General features: G+C 42.3%; 1 protein-coding gene across 4 annotated transcripts in view; it reads left to right on the top strand.

Moving 5' to 3' along the window:
- Positions 1 to 1442: 1442 nt before the first annotated feature.
- LOC106980764 (TRPM8 channel-associated factor 1) overlaps positions 1443 to 18754 on the top strand; it is a 52845-nt gene continuing 35533 nt past the window's right edge. For 2 of the 4 annotated variants that reach the window (XM_027075674.2, XM_027075672.2), the window contains exon 1: positions 15437 to 15596. The gene's annotated coding sequence lies outside the window, so the exon portion shown is untranslated. Of the gene's footprint in view, positions 1604 to 13349; positions 13501 to 15436; positions 15597 to 18754 lie in introns of those variants that run through there. The other 2 variants (XM_027075675.2, XM_027075676.2) reach the window with 2 other exon arrangements.

Consider the following 18754-nt stretch of genomic DNA (forward strand, 5'->3'; position numbering starts at 1 on the left):
CAGCCATCAGTTAAGAATCTCATATCTCGAGGGACGCCTGGGTGGCTCAGCGGGTTAAGCCTCAGACTTCAGCTCAGCTCATGATCTCCTGGTTGGTGAGTTTGAGCCCCTCGTGGGGCTCTGTGCTGACAGCTCTATGCTGACAGCTTGGAGGCTGGAGCCTGCTTGGGATTCTGTGTCTCCCTCTCTCTCTGCCCCTCCCCACCTCTCTCTCAAAAATGAATAAACATTAAAAAAACAAAAACGTCGTGTCTCACACATTATCATATGTGTTTCAACAACCCTGAAAAGCACCAGCTTTAAGTGGCAGTAAGAGCACACAGCCAAGTGTCCTTTTGATAAGGTGTTCCACCCACTACACTTTCTACCTGTAAAGAGGGGAAGTTATCTGGGGGACAGAGGCAAACAAATGCAGGAAGAGAGCAGATGAAAAGAAAGAGAAATACTATAAGCACAAAAAAGGAGGTGGGATTTAGAATTGAGGGTGGCCTGCTGGGTCCGGGACAGAAAGGGAACTTAACAGGTCAAACTCGCTCAGAAAGAAGTGAAACAGAAGCAGAGAAATATGCAGACACAGGCAGAGATTCAGGCGGTGAGATGGTCGGCTTTGGAGATGGGGCCCAAAAGGCAACGAATTTGGGCAGCCTCCAGGAGCTGAAAAAGGCAAGGAAGTGGATTCTACCCCTAGAGCCTCCAGAAAACACACCCCTGTTACACCTGGATCTTAGCCAGTGGGCTCCTGACCTACAGAAGTGTCAGATAATAAATGTACTGTTTCAAGTCCCCAGATTTGTGGTCGTTTCTTACTGAGGCCCCAGAAAGCAAATGCACTCCCCAGCTGGTAAGCTGGTAAGCGGCAGTCGATACAGAGTCTAGGTTTTTAGTGGCCACACCTTTCTTTCTCTCTCTCATGCCCAATATCTGTCACCTATTTGTTGGTTAGTAAAATTGTTGACACCCTTGTGTTTTATGTGACTTATAAAACAAAACATGGGCTACTTTAAAATAATTCAATGGTTATGAAGATATCAATTGCCAACTTCTTCACTCTTATCCCCGCCCTTCATATAAGCGATGCAAGATTTTCTTGTAATCCTATGCTCCATTCTAATGCAACTTGATGCTTTTAATTAAAAAAATGTATCTAGGACCCATAGATTAAATTCGTCCTTAGAAATAAGTGTGCACTGTTTACAGAAAAATATAATAGGTCAACTGCTCACTTGTTCATGAATAGTCTCAGATTTATTTTTCAACAAATTGCCCAGCCTCACTCTCTGGACGGGTGCTGGGGTCTCCGCCCCGGATTTGGGGCCGCATCTTCCTGCAGAAACTGATACAAAGCGAGGCCTCTGCGGTCCAGGGACTGCGGGCCAGGCTCCGCCCCAGCGCTGCGGCCACCAATCAGCTCCCGGGACGCCCCCACTCCCCCCGCATCCCCCCTCCCACCCCGTCTGCCTGCGACTTTCCACGTCCCCAGCGTCGTCGGCCGCCCAGTCCCTTCTCACCTGAGAGGCGCCTTCCCTTAGGGAACTGACGCTGCCTCCTGCGAGCAGGTCTTCTCTGCCCCAACCCCGCGCCGCAGGGAAGAGCGGGGCAAACGGTGAGTGGCCCAAAGAGGCCTGCTAGTGACACAGGCCACTGCTTGAAGTGCGGTGGCCCGGGAGGGGAGACCGGGGACAGAGGGATGCCCGGGGAGACTGTGCGTGGTGTGGGGTAGGGAAGGATGGGGACTGGTGTGGGCCTCTGCGGGGCCCCAAGGGGAGGGTGGCAGACGTGTCGAATAGAGGACTTCTTGCTGTTTTACCTCTCGGATCCTTCTCTGCAGTCTCTGCAGCTCCGTCTCTCTTTTCTTCTTGCCGCATTGTTTTTCACCCTTGCTTGTCAGGAGGCGATGGATGAACTTCCCCTTCCCCATTTTCTTGCTCTTTTGTGTGTGTGCGCTCTGCAAGGAGCTACGGAGATTTGAGCTAAAAGGGAGCCCTGGAGGTGATGTTACCTCATCTCCTGTGGCCTTGCTTTTGAATTATTTGGGCGTTGCTTGCCTTTACAGGAACACTCCCACCCCACCCCACCCCACCCCTCGAAAGGTAATGTCCTCACCTACTCCAGTGTTCTAGGCACCCAAAGGCTCTGAGCGTGTCAGCTCTGTGGGAGGGAGGTGCAGGGTGCCGTAGGGGTGGCGGTGAGAGTAGGTGTGGAGAAGCAGGCTGAACGTTTAGTCTGGAATGCCTTTGGCCTTAGCAGTAAGTGCCGGATTATAAACAGTTCCCCAGGGAAACAGCCCAAGCTGGCCAATGAATGAGTTGGGTCAACCTGCAATGGACTGTGAATGCCTTACCTATAGAAAGGAAGGATTTATGAATCACATAATCATGAAACTTCTTGGAACACGTGCAAGTCAAATTAGACATAAAGGACCAAATGTATCTAGCAGACCATCCATCCATCCATCCATCCATCCATCCTTTCATATTCCAAACTATTTATTTGTCCATTGACTTCATTTCAATACCTTGCTTTCTTTTTTGCTTTGGTTTGATTTTTTTTAATCATTAAGAGGCATTATAAAACATCTAAGAATGGTCTAGAGAATAATGAATAAAATGCCTGACCACCACCTAGATCGAAAAAATAAGATATTGCAGTACCTTAGAAGCCCCCTTCTCCCTCCCCCGAGAGGTGACATCTCTCCTGAAGTTTGTATTATTTCTTTGCTTTTCTTTATAGCTTTGTGATTTGTGTGTGCATTCCAGAAACATATGTACATATTTGCTTTCCCTTTTAAATTTTCATATTAATGGCAGTATACTGTACATTCTCAAGTTTTTGAGATTCACCATTGTTGATGGTTCCTTCATTTTCACTGTTTATGGTATGAGTATACGATAGTTTATCCCTTTTCCATTTAGGCTGTTGCTAGTTTGGAAAAGGTATTAGCTATCTAGTGCTATGTAACAAATTACCTCAAGACTTGGCTTAACACAAAACAAAACAAAAACCTATTAGCTCAGTTTCTGTGGGTCAGGAATCCATCTGGGAATCTCTGACTCAGTATCTCTCATGGGCTGGGCTCTAAGCAAGGTGTCGAGACTACAATCATCTGAAGGCTGAGGGTAGAGGGGAACCCCTTTCAAACTCCCTCAGGTGACTCTTGGCAGGCCTCTTGGCCTCACTGGCTTGGGTTGGACACATCAGTTCCTTGCCAAATGGGCCTCTATTTAGGAGTTAGTCAAAACATGGAAACTTGCTCCCCCCAGGGTAAAGGCTCCCTGAGAGAAAGAGAGAGAGAAAGACGAAGGCCAGATTCTTTTTGTAACCTAATCTCAAAAGCGACATGTGATCTTCTATTAGAAATGAGTCACTATTTGCAGCCCACACTCCAGGGAAAGGGCTTACACAAGACCATGAATATCAAGAGGGAGGAATCATTGGGGGCCATTATAAAGGCTGCCTACTACAGGGGATATTAACAAATAATGTTGTTCTCCAACACTCTTGTACATGTCTTGTGGTTCTCATGCACAGGCTCACTCTGGTTCCCTGGATTGTATACCTAGAATTACTGGGCTATAAGATTGGTGTATGTTCAACTTCATTAGGTTATTTCCAACCCGTTTCCAAAGTATTGAGCCAGTTTTTACTCCCTCCAGCAATGGATGAGCGTTTCTGTTCCTCCACATGCTTGTTATAACTTGGTATTATCAAATTTCATTTTTAGCCAGTCTGGTGGGCATGAAATAGTGTTCCATTGTGATTTTAATTAGCATTTCTCTTCTAACTAATGAAGTGTCCACCTTTTCATATATCTGTGAACTCTTGTGCATCCTCTCTGAAATCCTGGTTCCTGTCTTTTCCTCATTTTCATAGTGGGTTGTTTGTCTTTTTCTTATTGACTCATTGGAATGCTTTCCTTATATAATGTGGAGGATAATCAATCCTTTGTCAGCTGTATATGCCACAAATACTTGCTTTCAGTTTGGTGCTTAGCTTTTCTTTCTCTGTATGTCCATTTCTCTTAAAGAACTAAGTTTTGAATTTTAATTTCAAGTTACCAAGATTTTCTTTTATACTTTGTCTTGTTTGAGAAAATTGTTTTCTCAAGATAATACATTAATTTTACTACATTTACCTCTAAAAGCATTTATAGTTTTGCATTTGGCAATTAGTCTTAATTCACCTGGAAACTGATTGTTATATTGTTTATTGCACAGGGATAATCAATTGTCTCAACACTAGCGATCTGAATAAATTTGGTTTTTCATATATGCATGAATTTGTTATAAGCTCCCTAATCCTATAGTTATCTATTTCCCTCACTACTCTACTTTTAGAATAAGTCTTGAAATATGGTAATAAAGATCCTGCTATTTATTTTATTCTTCTTCAGGAGTGTTTTAACAATTCTTGGATCTTTGACCTTCCATATAAATATTTAAATAAACTTGTCAAGTTCTCCAAAACAAGAAACAAACAAGCAAACAAACATACCCACTAGAATTTTGATTGATATTGCATTAACTTTATATATCAATCTGTGGAGAAAAGGCCTCGTTAAGATTTGTACCTGGGGTGCCTGGGTGGCTCAGCTGGTTAAGCGTCTGACTCGATTTCAGCTCAGGTCATGATCTCACGGTTCGTGAGATTGAGCCCTGCAGGTGAGATCAAGCCCTGTGTGGGCTCTGTGCTGACAGCATGGAGCCTGCTTGGATTCTCTCTGTCTCTCTCTCTCTCTCTGTGTGTCTCCCAAAATAAATAAGCAGTAAAAAAAAAAAAGATGTTTCACCTTTTCATCTATGAACTTGGTATATAATGCTATTTATTTAGTTCATCTTTAATGTTTTTCAATATTTTGTAATATTTTTATTGCTTTCCTTTTGCTTACTTTTATTAAATTTATTTCTAAGTACATTATATTTTTACCGCTATTGTAAATGTTTTGTTTGATAAGTTTATATTGTGTAGCTTATTGCTACTTCTGTATCATTCATTTGCCTTTTATATATTAACTGTATCAAGCTTGATAAACTCCATTAATAGTTCAAAAATTACCTATAGAGTCTTTCAGATTTGCTACATAGGCAATCATATCACCTGAAAATAATGACGGTTTTGTTTCTTCCTTTCCAATCCTTATACCTTTAATTTCTTTTTCCTGTCTTACTGCATTGCCAGTATAAAGAATAAAAGTAGAGAAGGGCATCTTGTTTTATCCTTAACATAATAAAGAGAAAAGATTTCATTAGGTCAACTTTAAATATTGCATTTGCAATGGTTATTTTGTAATTGCCTTGTCCCATAAGAAAGTTTGATTCTTCTTCTGGTAAGCACTTTTATTATGAGGAGATGTTTTATTGAATGCTTCTTCTGGAGCTATTGATTTTCTCATATATTTTTTCCATTTAAATATGTTAATATGATGAAGTGTAGTATTCAATCTTTAATATTAATTCAACTTTGCATTCCTGGAACAAATGGCCGATGGTAAATATGCAATAACTTTTATGTAAAGATACAAAGATAAACATTAGATATCTGCATTTGTATATGTGAATTGAGATTGACATGTAATTATCCTGTTTGGTTCTAACTTTATCTGTTATTGATATCATCTCATAAAATCAGATGAGTAGTATTCTCACTATTTCTATTCTGTAGAAGAATTCTGTGGAATTTGGAAGAATTTGGTCTAGGTTGTAATTATCTGGTCCTTGAGTATTTCCTCGAATCACCAGCAAAACCTTTAGGGAGTGAAGTTCACTTTATCAGAATGTATTAAACTTGTTGTTTCAGTTACTTTAAGGATTTTAGGATTATTTAGGTCTTCTTATGGAATCAATTTTCATTAAACTTGTTTTCTAAGATATTTTACCATTACATATGTGTATTATTCAAACTTAATAGAATAAAATGGTTTTATAATATTCTCTCATTATCTGTTCAGTTTCATCACCTATTATTCTGACCCATTTTTTCATTATTAATGTGTGTATATATTTTCTCATTTTATTTTGACTAATTTTGTCAGAATTTGGACTACTTTATTATCTCTTTCACATACTTACACATACACACACACACACACACACACACACACACACACACACCCCTTAGGGGTTTTTTTCATTAATTATTTTATTAGTACTTCTTGATTCTTTGAATTTTTATTTATTTTCTAAGCTTTTAAAAAATATATTTATTTATTTACTTTTGAGAGAGAGAGAGAGAGAGAATATGCATGTGATTGGGGGAGGGGCAGAGAGAGAATCCCAAGCAGGCTCCATGCTGTCAGCACAGAGCCCTACACAGGGCGTGATCCCACGAAAAGTGAGATCATGACCAGAGCCAAAATCAAAAGTTGGTCACTTAACCAACTGAGTCATCCAGGCACCCCTTATTTTCTAAGCTTTTAAGGTATATGCTTAGCTTGTTAAGCTCTTAAAACTATAAAATTTTGTCACTGCTTAGCTGTCTCTCACAAGTTTTGATATGAATATTTTGCTATCATGTAGCTTTAAGTATCTATAATTTTGATTATGGTTTCTTATTAAGCCATGCAATTTTTTGGACAGTGTACTTTAATTTTCAGTTATTCACATAAAGATTCTTTATTTTGCAGTAAATGTTGCCTAATTCATAATGTAGTCAGAGAATGTACAATATCAAGTGCTTTTGATTTCTTGAAGCTAGTTTCATAACCTACCACACAGTGAGTTTCATCTGTGTGCTTGAAAGTAATGTGTAGTTTCTAATTATATAATGTCCTATATATACCTTTAAAAAGTGCATTAATTATGGAATCCAGATCTTCCATATCGTTACCAATTTTTATCTGTTTGAATTATCAATTACAAAAATATGTATGTTAAAATCTCTCACTCTGATGGTAGATTTTGAAATTTATCATTATAGATCTGTATATTTTTACTTTATATATTTTGAGGCTATGTTACTAGTGAATTGGAGTAAATTGAAAATTTTATCATAATGTAGGGATTCAATATTGTGGCTACCTATTAATGCTTTTTGTTTTAAATTCTTAATTTGCTCAGGTATCAAATCAAGGTTTCTCTGGGGCGCCTGGGTGGCTCAGTTGGTTGAGTGTCCGACTTCGGCTCAGGTCACGATCTCACAGTTCGTGAGTTCGAGCCCCACATCAGACTCTGTGCTGACAGCTCAGAGCCTGGAGCCTGCTTCAGATTCTGTGTCTCCCTCTCTCTCTCTGCTCCTCCCCTGCTCACACGCTGTCTTTGTCTCAAAAATAAATAAAGATTTAAATCAATCAATCAAGGTTTCTCTGATTAGTGTTTACCCTGATTGGTGTTTACTTCCAAGGAAGATTTATCTTTCTTTCATCCTGTGGCTTTAAATATTTCTGAATCTATGTTTCAAGGATATATATCGTGAACTTATTTGTATTTTTTAAATGCTGGGTTTTAAAATTATTGTTTGACAGGGCATTTGGGTGGCTCAGTTGGTTGCGCTTCCAACTTCACCTCAGGTCATGATTTCATGGTTCATGAGTTCAAGCTCTGCATCAGGCCCACTGCTGTCAGTACAGAGCCTGCTTCAGATCCTCTGTCCCCATCTCCCTCTGCCCCTCCCCTGCTCACGTTCTCGCTCTCAAAAATGAATAAGCATTTAAAAAAATAAGTAAAATAAAATTATCGTTTGACAATTTATAACTTAGCACTGAATAATTTATTCCAGTTATATTTATTGTGATTAGTAGTGCAAATAGATTTATTTCTGTAATTTTATTTGCTTATTATTTTTTATGCTTTGTCTGTCTCTTTTATTCCTCTCCCCTCTTTTACTCCTTTGTGTCCCCATTTTACTGCTCCTCTTATTTGGAAATTACATGTTGTAACATTTTAGTTTGAATGTTTTAGGAATACTCCAAAATTCCTAAATTTTATAACTTAGTTGTATGATACATTTAATTCATAACATTTATTGAGGTAGAACTGAGAGATAAAATTTGCATATATAAAAGATGTACAATGTGATATGTATAATTATTAAATGATTACCACACATGCTAATTAATACACTGATCACCACACATAGTTTACCGTTTTTGTGTGTATGAGAACTGAGATCTATTTTTTTTAGCAAATTTCAAGTATATATACAATATTATTAACTATAGACACTGTACTATACATTAGATCTCCAGAACTTATTTATCTTACATATCTGAAACTTTGCAACCTTTGACCTATATATCTCCCCATTTCCCCCACCTCCCACATTCTAGTAACCACTATGCTACTTTCTGCTTCTGAGTTCGACTATTTTAGATTCCACATACGAGATCATACAGTATTTGCCTTGAATTATTTCAAAACTTAACATAATGCATTCAAGTTTCATCCGTGTTGCCACAAATGGCCAGATGTTCTTCTTTTTTATGGCTAAATAAATTCCACTGTATATTCATACAACAATTTATTTATCCATTCATTCATTTGCTAGACACTTAAGTTTTTTCCATACCTCGGTTACTGCGAATAATGCTGCAGTGAACATGGACGTGCAAATATCACTTCTAGATAATTGATTTCATTTCCTTTGAATATATACCTAAAAGCCGGATTCCTGGATAATATGGTAGTTCTATTTTTTTTTATTTTTCTTTTTATTTTTTTTTTATTTTTTATTTTCTTATTAAGCAGGCTCTATGCCCAGCTGAGAGCCTGATTGATGCAGGGCTCAATCTCACAACCATGAGATCATGACCTGTGCCATTTGTATGTCTTCCTTTGATAAATGTCCGCTTACGTCCTGTGCTCATTTTTTAATTGGACCATTTACTATTTAGTTGCTTGAATTCCTTACGTATTTTGGATATTAACCCCTTGTTGGGGATGTATGGTTTACAAATATTTTCTTCGATTCCATAAGTTGTCCCTTCACTCTGCTGATTGTTTCCTTTGCTGTGGAGATGCTTTTCAGTTTGAAGTAGTCCCACTTATTTACTTTTGCTCTTGTTGCCTGTTGCTCTGGATCCCTTTTGGGGTCATATAAACATTTATTGCCCAGATCAATGTCAAGAACTTTCTTCCCTATGTTTACTTCTAGTAGCTTTACAATTTTAAGTCTTTAATGCATTTTGAGTTGATTTTCATATATGGTATGAGATAATTGCCTAATTTCACTTTTTTGCATGTGGGTATACAGTTATTTCAATACCATTTATTGAAGAGTCTATTCTTTCCCCATTGTGTGTTCTTTGTACTTTTGTTGACAATGAGTTGGATACAAATGTATGGGCCTATTTCTGGGCTCTCTACTTTTTTCCATTGGCCTATATGTTTTTATGCAAGTACCATAGTATTTTGATTACTATAGCTTTGTAGTATAGTTTGAAATCAGGCATTTTATGCCTCAAATTTTATTCTTCTTGCTGAAGATGGCTTTAGAAACTTGAGTTCTTTTATGGTTCATACGAATTTTGGAATTTTTTTCTATTTTTGTGAAAAAATGCCATTGGAATTTTGATAGGGATTATATTAAATTAATAGATAATTTTGGTTGGTATGGACATTTTAACCTTAATTCTTCCAATCTATGAACATGGAATATCATTCATTTATTTGTGTCTTCAACATTTTTCTTCAACGTTTTATAGTTATCAGTGTACAGATCTTTTACCTCCTTGGTTAAATTGGTTAAGTATTTTATTGTTTTTAATGCTATTGTAAATGGAGTTGTTTTCTTACTTTCCTTTACAGATACTTCACTGTTAGTATAGAAAAACATAACTAATTTTTATATGTTGATTATGTTTCCTGAAACCATACTGAATATGCTGAATTCATTTATTAGTTCTAACAGTTTTTTGATGGAGCTTTTATAGTTTCTATATATGAGTTTTAATTCTATACTAAAATCCTCCAACCTGGCTTCTGTAATTTTTTAACATATTGATCACAGTTATTTTATTTATTTATTTATTTATTTATTTATTTATTTATTTATTTAATATATGAAATTTATTGTCAAATTGGTTTCCATACAACATCCAGTGCTCATCCCAAAATATGCCCTCTTCAATGCCCTCCCCTCCCTCTAACCCCCCATCAACCCTCAGTTTGTTCTCAGTTTTTAAGAGTCTCTTATGCTTTGGCTCTCTCCCACTCTAACCTCTTTTTTTTTTTTCTTCCCCTCCCTCATGGGTTTCTGTTAAGTTTCTCAGGATCCACATAAGAGTGAAACCATATGGTATCTGTCTTTCTCTGTATGGCTTATTTCACTTAGCGTCACACTCTCCAGTTCCATCCACGTTGCAACAAAAGGCCATATTTCATTCTTTCTCATTGCCATGTAGTACTCCATTGGATCACAGTTATTTTAAAGTAAGTCCCTAAGAATGCAAATGTCCAAGCCACCTGTGAGTCTATTTCTATTATTTGTTGTTTCTTTTGAGTTCTTGGCCATATCATCTGATTTTTAGCCTCCCTCTAAATTTTTGATGGTGTGCAGGACATCATGAATGAAAAATTATAAAGTTATGGTTGATGTTATTGTTTGTCAAAGAGGACTTTTGGGGGGATGGGGAACAGATAAAGTACCAGAAGATTACTTTCATACTATCAAAGTTGAGTTTTAAGCTTTCTTAAAACTGGTACATTTGAAGTTTTTCCTTTACCTACCCTTAATGCTTACTCCTAAGGTGTCATTCTTATTGATACGCCATGGATTTTCTCAACTGAAAGCAGAGTGTTGATAAGAATCACTTACTTCTGTGGGACTTGTCCTCTACTGCTTTGTTCCCAGAGCAGTACAATTACTGAATTGACAGCTCAACTACTTAGCATGTTAGCGTCTATTTTCAACAAGTTTTTTTTGGGGGGAAGGTGGGGGGTCTATCCCTGTGTGCACAGAGCTTGAAAGTCAGTCAGCCAGGGACAAATTAAGGGGAACTTGTACACAGATTTTTACATTCACTTCTCAGGGACTTCTTCTTGTCTGAAATGTTGCCCTTTGGGTTCAGTTGGTTTGAGAATCCTGAACCAGTAAGATTGACACTTTCAGCTCGTGAAATGCATTGTGAACTGGAAACTGTCCTAAAGCAAAAAGCCACAGCAGATGTGGAACTCATGTCCTGTGTTTTTGTTCCCTTGGGACTGTAGCTTCTCAAGTTCTCCCTGTGTTGTTTGCTCTTCAAAGTCTTCCATTGTTTCCTATATTTTGTCCAACATCTATTGCTGTGAATTTTCAGTGGAAGTATTGTTCCAAATAAGGTATCCTCTCAACGCCAGATTTAGAAGTCTCTTACCATTTAGTCTTACAGTTTAGATAATTTATCTAATATTATTTTATTTCTTCTTCTTGAGATACATCCTTTAGAATTTCCTTTAAAGAGCTTTTGAAAATAAATTCTCAGTATTTGCTGGTCATTTTTAAGACACTTATAAGAGAAGATAATGCCAGGACAGCACTAGGGGTCAGAAAGCAGGGAGGGTAGCATTTGACTAGGCACCAGTTTTAGATTATTATGGATGGTGCTGCTTTGAATATTCTAGTGCATGTCTTTTGGTGATGTATATATACATCTTGGGTATATGTATATACCTAAGAGTGGTATTACTGGGTAGTCCTATTTTTTTTCAAAATTATTTTTGTAACATTTTAAAAATGCAAAATGTCTAAAGAAAAAAATTACTGGCCAACCCACCCCACTGCTTGAGGTATCAAATATGTCCTTATTTTTCCTGCTAGATAAACATAAATACACAAAAGGAGCATTACAAAATTTTCACTGAAAGTATATATTGGGAGCATTCAAGGTATAACTTGAGCTCATCCTTTTTAGAACTCCATAATATTTTACAGTATGGATTTTTAACAAATTGTTTATTCATCCCAGTGTAGCCGAGTATTTACAGAACGTAACATCTCCAAATTTATTTCAGTACTTTCAGGATTTCCTGGCAATTTCTGTTACTCGAGGTAGAAACTAGAAAGAAAAACAGAAACGCTAGAGAAAGTATAAATAAGGAAGGATATAGGATTTAAAACCGAGCTAGTAATGTGCAGTCTGAAAGAGAGAGAGGCTAGAACTAGCTGAAGTTTTAGCAGATATAGAAAGAAAATGATAGGCTGACCTCACGTTCATGTATCTTGTCCATCCATCCGTTAAGTGGACATTATGAAGTACCGGTTTATGGCCACATGAAGTGGAGAATCTGAAGAAAAAGAAGAAGAAAACATAGGCCTAGACTTATGTTTCCTCTAGTGTGGTGAGTGGTAATGAAACGATGAAGTAATACAGATGTAGTAATCTATCCCCTTTACCACTGAGTCTGCATTTCTGTGGAAGGTCCAGCCTGGATACTGCTTTGCAGGAGGGGAGAAAGCTGTTTCATGGTCGCTTCCTGAGAAGTTTGGCCAGGGACACCTTCTCCTTAGGCACCCAGAGAACAGGGGCCAGTGCAGTGAGGGGTGAAGGGTGAGGAAACAGGCGAATGGGCAGAGGCCACACGAATCTTTCAGGTCTTTGGGACCGGCAGCCATAAAAGGGGCAGGTGGTTTTCCCCCAGCTTCTCATGTTGAGCTCACCAAGCTAGATGAGCAGACATGGACTCAAGACAGGGCCATATAGTCCAGTCCCCGCTCAAAAGTCACCTGTTACATCCCACTCTTTCTTGACTGAAATGAGACAGGACGAAGAACAAAGTTCAAGAATCCCCCACACAGGGAGAAATCATATTTATAGAGGCGTCGCTACCAGCGACTTGAGCAAGGATCTTTTTATCTATTTTAGTTGATTAAATGTATCGTTTTTTTATCACAAAATGACACATATCACCATTGAAATGTTAAAGAGGGGTGTGAAGTAAAGATACTTAAAAGTAATCTACTCTTAACTGTCTGAACTGATTCTAATATTTTCATGTGTTTTCCATGTAATTCCTGTGTTTATATAAGCATATATATTTTAAAAGTTTTTCGCACAAAAATGCAAGCTCTCCATTCTTACTACCATGTTAAATGTTCATTAAAAATATGAATATAGCTACAGCCCAACTCCTGGCACATATATGTAGATTTAACTCATCCTTGTCTTACATACAAATCTATATTTACCAACCCCTCCCTTGTTGGTAAATAGTCTCACGGATTTATTTATTTATTTTTTAATCGCCCTGCCGCACTCCGGGAGCCCTGCTGGGACACCGTCCGGCATTCGTGACTGCATCCTCTCCCAGAACCCTACACAAAGCAGGGCCTCTGAGGTCTGGGGGCGGCCGGCCAGGCTCCGCCCCCCCTTCCCCCCCCCCCCGCCGCAGCCGCCAATCAGCTCCCGGGATGCACGCCCCCCCCCCCCAGCCCCTCTCCGCACTGCAGCCAGTCTCCCCCCACAAGCCTCCCGCCCCCACCTCCACCAATTACCAAATCCGCAGGCTGATTGCCCTGTCTCCTTGTCACGTCTCTGCAGAGGAGTCCCTTCCCCCTCCGAAGTAGCCCGGTGTGCAAACTGCTGGATAACGGGTGAGTCTCGTCCAAAGACGGTTCTAGAACCGGGGCAGGCCCTCCGGCGCACCGATCAGGCCCACCGATCAAGCCCGCACGGCCCGGGGGGCGGGGGAGGGGGGAGAAGGACGGACCCGCCCGGGGTGCGGGGGAGCGCGCGGGAGGGGGCGCCTGCCGGGCTGCGAAGGTAGTCGGGCTTTGGACCTGAGACCGCTTGGGCCTAAGGAGGAGGATGGCTTCCAAAGAGGATTCCCTGCGGTCTCTCCATCCCTGTGTCTGGTTCTGCTCCTTTTCTACCACGCTGGCTCTTATTTCTTTCGTGCTTCATTCTTGTTCTCCAGGAATTTATGCCTTTTAAAAACACTTCTCATAATGAAATGTTCCAAAACTGCAGATAGGTACAGACAGTAACGTAACAGAATTATCAGATGCGAACCTTTTTTTATTACCTTCGCTTCAGCGCACTTGGTCTCCCCCACTCCGCCGCGTGTGTGTGTGTGTGTGTGTGTGTGTGTGTGTGTCCCCTCCGTCTAAGAAACAAAACCTGACCGTGAAAATCCTTACTCCACCAAATCTCGTGTCCATCCTCAGATGTTAAGTTATATTCTGTCCTTCTCGTGTATATTTTTGTACTTTTATTGTGTTTATCTTTATGTAGGCAATATGTGCGTTTTTGGTTTGCCCCTTAACATTTTTCGTGAAACTCAGTATTTGGGGGTTTTGCCTTGCGGTGCTTCCAGTCGTGGCATTTCAGACTGGGAAGGGACTTAGCAAGTTTCCAGCCCTCCTCCTTCATCATCTGGGAGCCCTGAGCCCTGTGGGAGGTAAAGGATCTGCCTTCTCACTTTCACACAGGTGGTCCTTCACTGGGCAGGAGCCTGAATTGAGGTTCTCTTGGTTTCTGTTCCCTGCGTTCCATGTTTTATGCCACTGAGCTCACCTACCCACATCCCCCTGTTGGCTCTTGCTGATATGATTCGGTTTGGGGAAGGATTTAAAGAAGAAAGGAAATTGGAAAGGGGGTTGAAGGGAGGTGCCGAAAGGAAATATGGCTTGGATGCATTTTCCTGAAACACGAAGAAGTGAATCTTAGCACAACTTGAATATTTATTTTACTTAAGAAGCACTGGTGTCTTACTGATCTAAGAACGTTGTAAGTATTCACTCACCTAATTTAAGCCTCGTAAGAGATCTGTGATATAGGTACTAATTTCAGCATCCCCGGTGTACAGGTAAAACTGAAGTGCAGAGTAACTCTGGGGAAGCCACTCAGCCTGTGAAGTGTAGCACCGCGATCTGAATCCAGGGCATCTGGTGACAGCCTTGAGTTTCTAACCGCTGCGCCACCCTGCACTTCACATGCTGGAACTAGCTAGCACCTGAGGGAGGTGAAGGCTCCAGACGAAGTGAGGAGCAACAGTCAGCTGGTTACTGGAAGCGAGTTCGAGGTAGAAATGGGAACGGAAGTGGACCCAGATGCATAAACTCTGGCTGCCTATTGTCTGTCTGCAATAGCCTCTCAGTTTTCACTTACAGAAGTAACATATGTAACAATGCAGAGCTCTAGGAAAGTTGCCTTCTGCTGTTCCTCAGGGCAAACGGTATTAACAGGTAGAGACGCAGCGTGCCTTCTCCCACCGCAATACGAATACGTAAAGGGCTAGTTTTTACTATAAAAACGAAAGCATTGTCAACAGCTTCCTACAGTTTTTATTTTCCCCTTGGCAGTGCGTCAAGTACATTCCCCCCAACCAAATGGAGATCTAAGCTCCTCCTAAGAACTGATACCCTATCATTTATTCAGCCTTGCCCTGGGTTTATGTCCCTAATCCCGTCCACTCTGCCAGGGCGGGGGCCGTCGCAGCGCCGAGCCCACTGGGCCGGCGACACAAAGAAGCGCTGTCCCCTGCCAAGCGCCGCCCCTCGGGCTGGCGGTCGCGCCCGGGAGGAAGTGGGGAGGAGGAGACTCCTCGGGAACCCCTCCTCCCGGTGCCCGCTCGCCAGCCTGCCCGGCGCCGCCCGCAGGGAAGCCCCTTCCCCGCAGCACCGCGCGTCCCCTCTGCGCCCAGCCCTGCCCCCTCCGGCTGTCCCCGTGGAAGTCGCAGGGCGACCTGGTGAGTGGCCCTCTGCGAAAGCGCAGGAGGGGCAGCCGGCGGTGGCCTCGGCCCGGCTCCGGGGAGGGCGGTGCCGGAGGCCGAGGGGGCGCGAGCGGACCTGCGGCAGCGGCGCGCCGCGGGGCCTGGGGGCTCCCAGGCCGGGGACGGGCCTTTCGCTGACCGTGTCCGCGCCCCTGCTGGTGATGTTCTCTGGCCTGGGCGCCGCGTCGCCGCTGCCGCAGTGCTGCCCCTCTCCGGGCTCTGACATCTGATGTTTGTGTTTGCGTGCTTTGTGTCGTCGAGACGCGCAGGCCCGAGCGGGAGCACAGCATCTCGTCCGCAGCTGCGTCGGAGGAGAATGCCGCAGCCCAGGAAGGAGGCAGGGCTCGCGCGGGGTCACACAGGTGGCTGGTGACAGAGCATCACTTCTGTCTTACTGCCCTTTGATCTTTGCAAACACCGGCGCGGGGACTGAGCTCCCTTGACCACTCTCACCGGCCCGCTGGAGGCTGGTGTGTGTGTGTGTGTGTGTGTGTGTGTGTGTGTACACGCGCGCGCGGGCGCGTGTAAGTGCAGGAAGGGCCAGTGGTCTGTCTGTGTACCCCTACCTCACCCCAACCGTGCCAGCGGGTCTGGAGCCATTCCCTGCCAGGCAGAGCTTTTCCGCTTCGCTCCCCTCCTCCCCATGCTGTCCTCCCCCGCCCCCCACCCGTGTACCTCCCCCGATCCCAGCCCCTCTCCCTTCCTCCCTTGACGTCACCGCCAAGCTCTTTGCCTACTGGTTCTGAGCCTGCGTAGGATAGTCTGGCTGGGGTGGGAGCCTGGAGGTTAACGGAGAGGATCCCACACCAGAAGAAGGTATCAACAATCCCGCGAGGTTGAGAATGACCGGTCTTGCACGTTGTCCCTTTGACAGAACTCTCTGCTCTGGGAGGCAGGCCGGTCACCACTCCAGGGCTCCTGCGTGATGCCTTCTCCTGGGAGTTTCCTGGTGAGAGAACTGAGCAAATATGAGTGAGGGAAAGAGAGCCCCAGGGGAACTCAGGAATTAAGGGAATGTAGTGAGATAGGAACAGGGGAACAGAAAACAGCATTTTGAATCGTGCTTTTTAGGGAATGGGGGAGGAATGGGACAGGGCCACGAGGAGGCCTTCAAAAACATTGGTAATGGTCTGTTTTTTAAGTTGGGTAGTAGCTACGTAGGAATGTTTAATTTTTTAACTTGTTTTACCATCTGTGTCCTTCCACACACATTACATATTCCTTACCATTAAAAAAATTTTAATGTTTATTTTTTTGAGAGAGAGTGAGTGTGGGGGAGGGGCAGCGAGAGAGGGAGACACAGAATCTGAAGCAGGCTCCAGGTGTGAGGCTTGAACTCATGAATCATGAGATCATGACCTGAGCCGAAGTCAAATGCTCAGCCTACTGAGCCACTCAGGTGCCCCAATGAAACCATTTTTAAGTGAAAAACAAGTAAGATTGATCTGTAAGTATGTAGGACAGAATGCAAAAGAAGGGGGAACCCACCCCAACTCTAGTTGGTGGACACTGGAAAGGATATTGGATGTATACAGGGAAAAAGAAACAGGGGCTCGTGGAAGAAAATGGCATGGAGAAGGGAAGACCTATAGGACTGGATGTCTGTGGTATTACTCATTCATCAAGGCCAAGGTAGCTATTTGCTGGAGAAGTGATCCTAGGCCTGCCCTTGATACCCACATCCATCTCCCAGTCACCCATCCATGGAGTACATCTTCATTCCCCTGGGGAATCCAAAGAATCAAACATATCCCCTGATTTCAGACATGTATCCTGCTTTGGGGATTTGAAATCAAACCATAATGCAGGATGTGGCACATTATCCAAGACCAGCCCACTACCCTCCTTCCCTTCCAAATACAGCTCTTACAGGAAAACACCATTTAGGTAGCATGAGGCCTCTTTGTGGTAGGGGGAGGGATTTGTAGAGTTACAAGTTGTGCTTGAGGTACTTTCTGCTTTATGGGTGCCTTGGGTTCCAGCAAGCTCAGAGGCCAGAGTTGGCCCAAAGGAGAGAAAGCAGGAGCCATGGAAGGAGAATGGAGGATGAAGAACTTAGAGAAATAAAAGGGATTCCCCCAGGCCGTGTCCATCTGCGTTCCCCAAGCTAGGAGAGCAAACAGGGATTTGGGCATAAACAGGAAGCATTTCGTTTAACAGTCAAGTGCTGCAGTCCTGGGTATAACTGGTTAAAGTGGGAACAGAACCAGCTGCAAAGTTCAAGGAACCCCACAGAGGAGGAAATCAGATTTCTTGGTGGGTAAATGCTCAACCGATTGGGAGATGAACAAAGACATTTTAGAATAAGTGAGAGATGATCGGTTGAGCAGGCCAATGATGTGTATACTCATTCATTTAATGTTTGCTTGAAGTTCTATTATCTGTGTTATTTTTCACTGTGATACACACAGCAGTTCAAAGGATGCAGACTTGTGCGCCTCGTCCCTTCCTGATGCAGTGAATGTTCGCATGCTGAAATGTGGCCTCCGTAGATTTTTTTTTTATCGTATATAAAATCCTGGTACTTAAGAGGCTTATCTATTTCCGGTATTTACAAGTGTGGACTCCAGTATAAGATTCCCCAGGTTTGAATCCTGGGTCCCACCGCTCACACCTGTGTGACTTGAGCAAGTAACACATTCTCTGACCATCACATTTTTTGTTTTTGCCCACCTATAAAATGGAGATAGTGATAATACATACCTCACAGGTGTATTGTTAGGATCAAGGAACTGATGTAAAGCACTTCCAGTAACGTCTGGAGCCTGGGAAGCACTGTAGTGTCATTACTACTACTAAAACGATTACTATTTTCATTCATACAAAAACGGGTGTGTGTCCTGTGTACAGTGATTTGAAAGTTTCATTTAAAACACACCTAGGGTGTTCTACGTACATGCAAAATTTAACGCATTCTTTGTAACAGTGATGGGATATTCTACAATATAGATGATCATACTTTATTCAGACATTCTCCCTCTCAAAAGCTGGCTTGCCACACACACAGTGTTGGTATAAAGCTGAGGCTGCACTCAAGTCCCCACTCGTGACGCAGGACGGAGAGGAGGTGAGCTTGAGACTCCCCACCAAACCCCACTCACCTCGGGCCACTAGTCCAGCCCAGGAGACAGGTA

This window comes from Acinonyx jubatus, chromosome A2 (genome assembly GCF_027475565.1).
Source record: "Acinonyx jubatus isolate Ajub_Pintada_27869175 chromosome A2, VMU_Ajub_asm_v1.0, whole genome shotgun sequence".
In the NCBI taxonomy this organism is placed as follows: Eukaryota; Metazoa; Chordata; class Mammalia; order Carnivora; family Felidae; genus Acinonyx; species Acinonyx jubatus.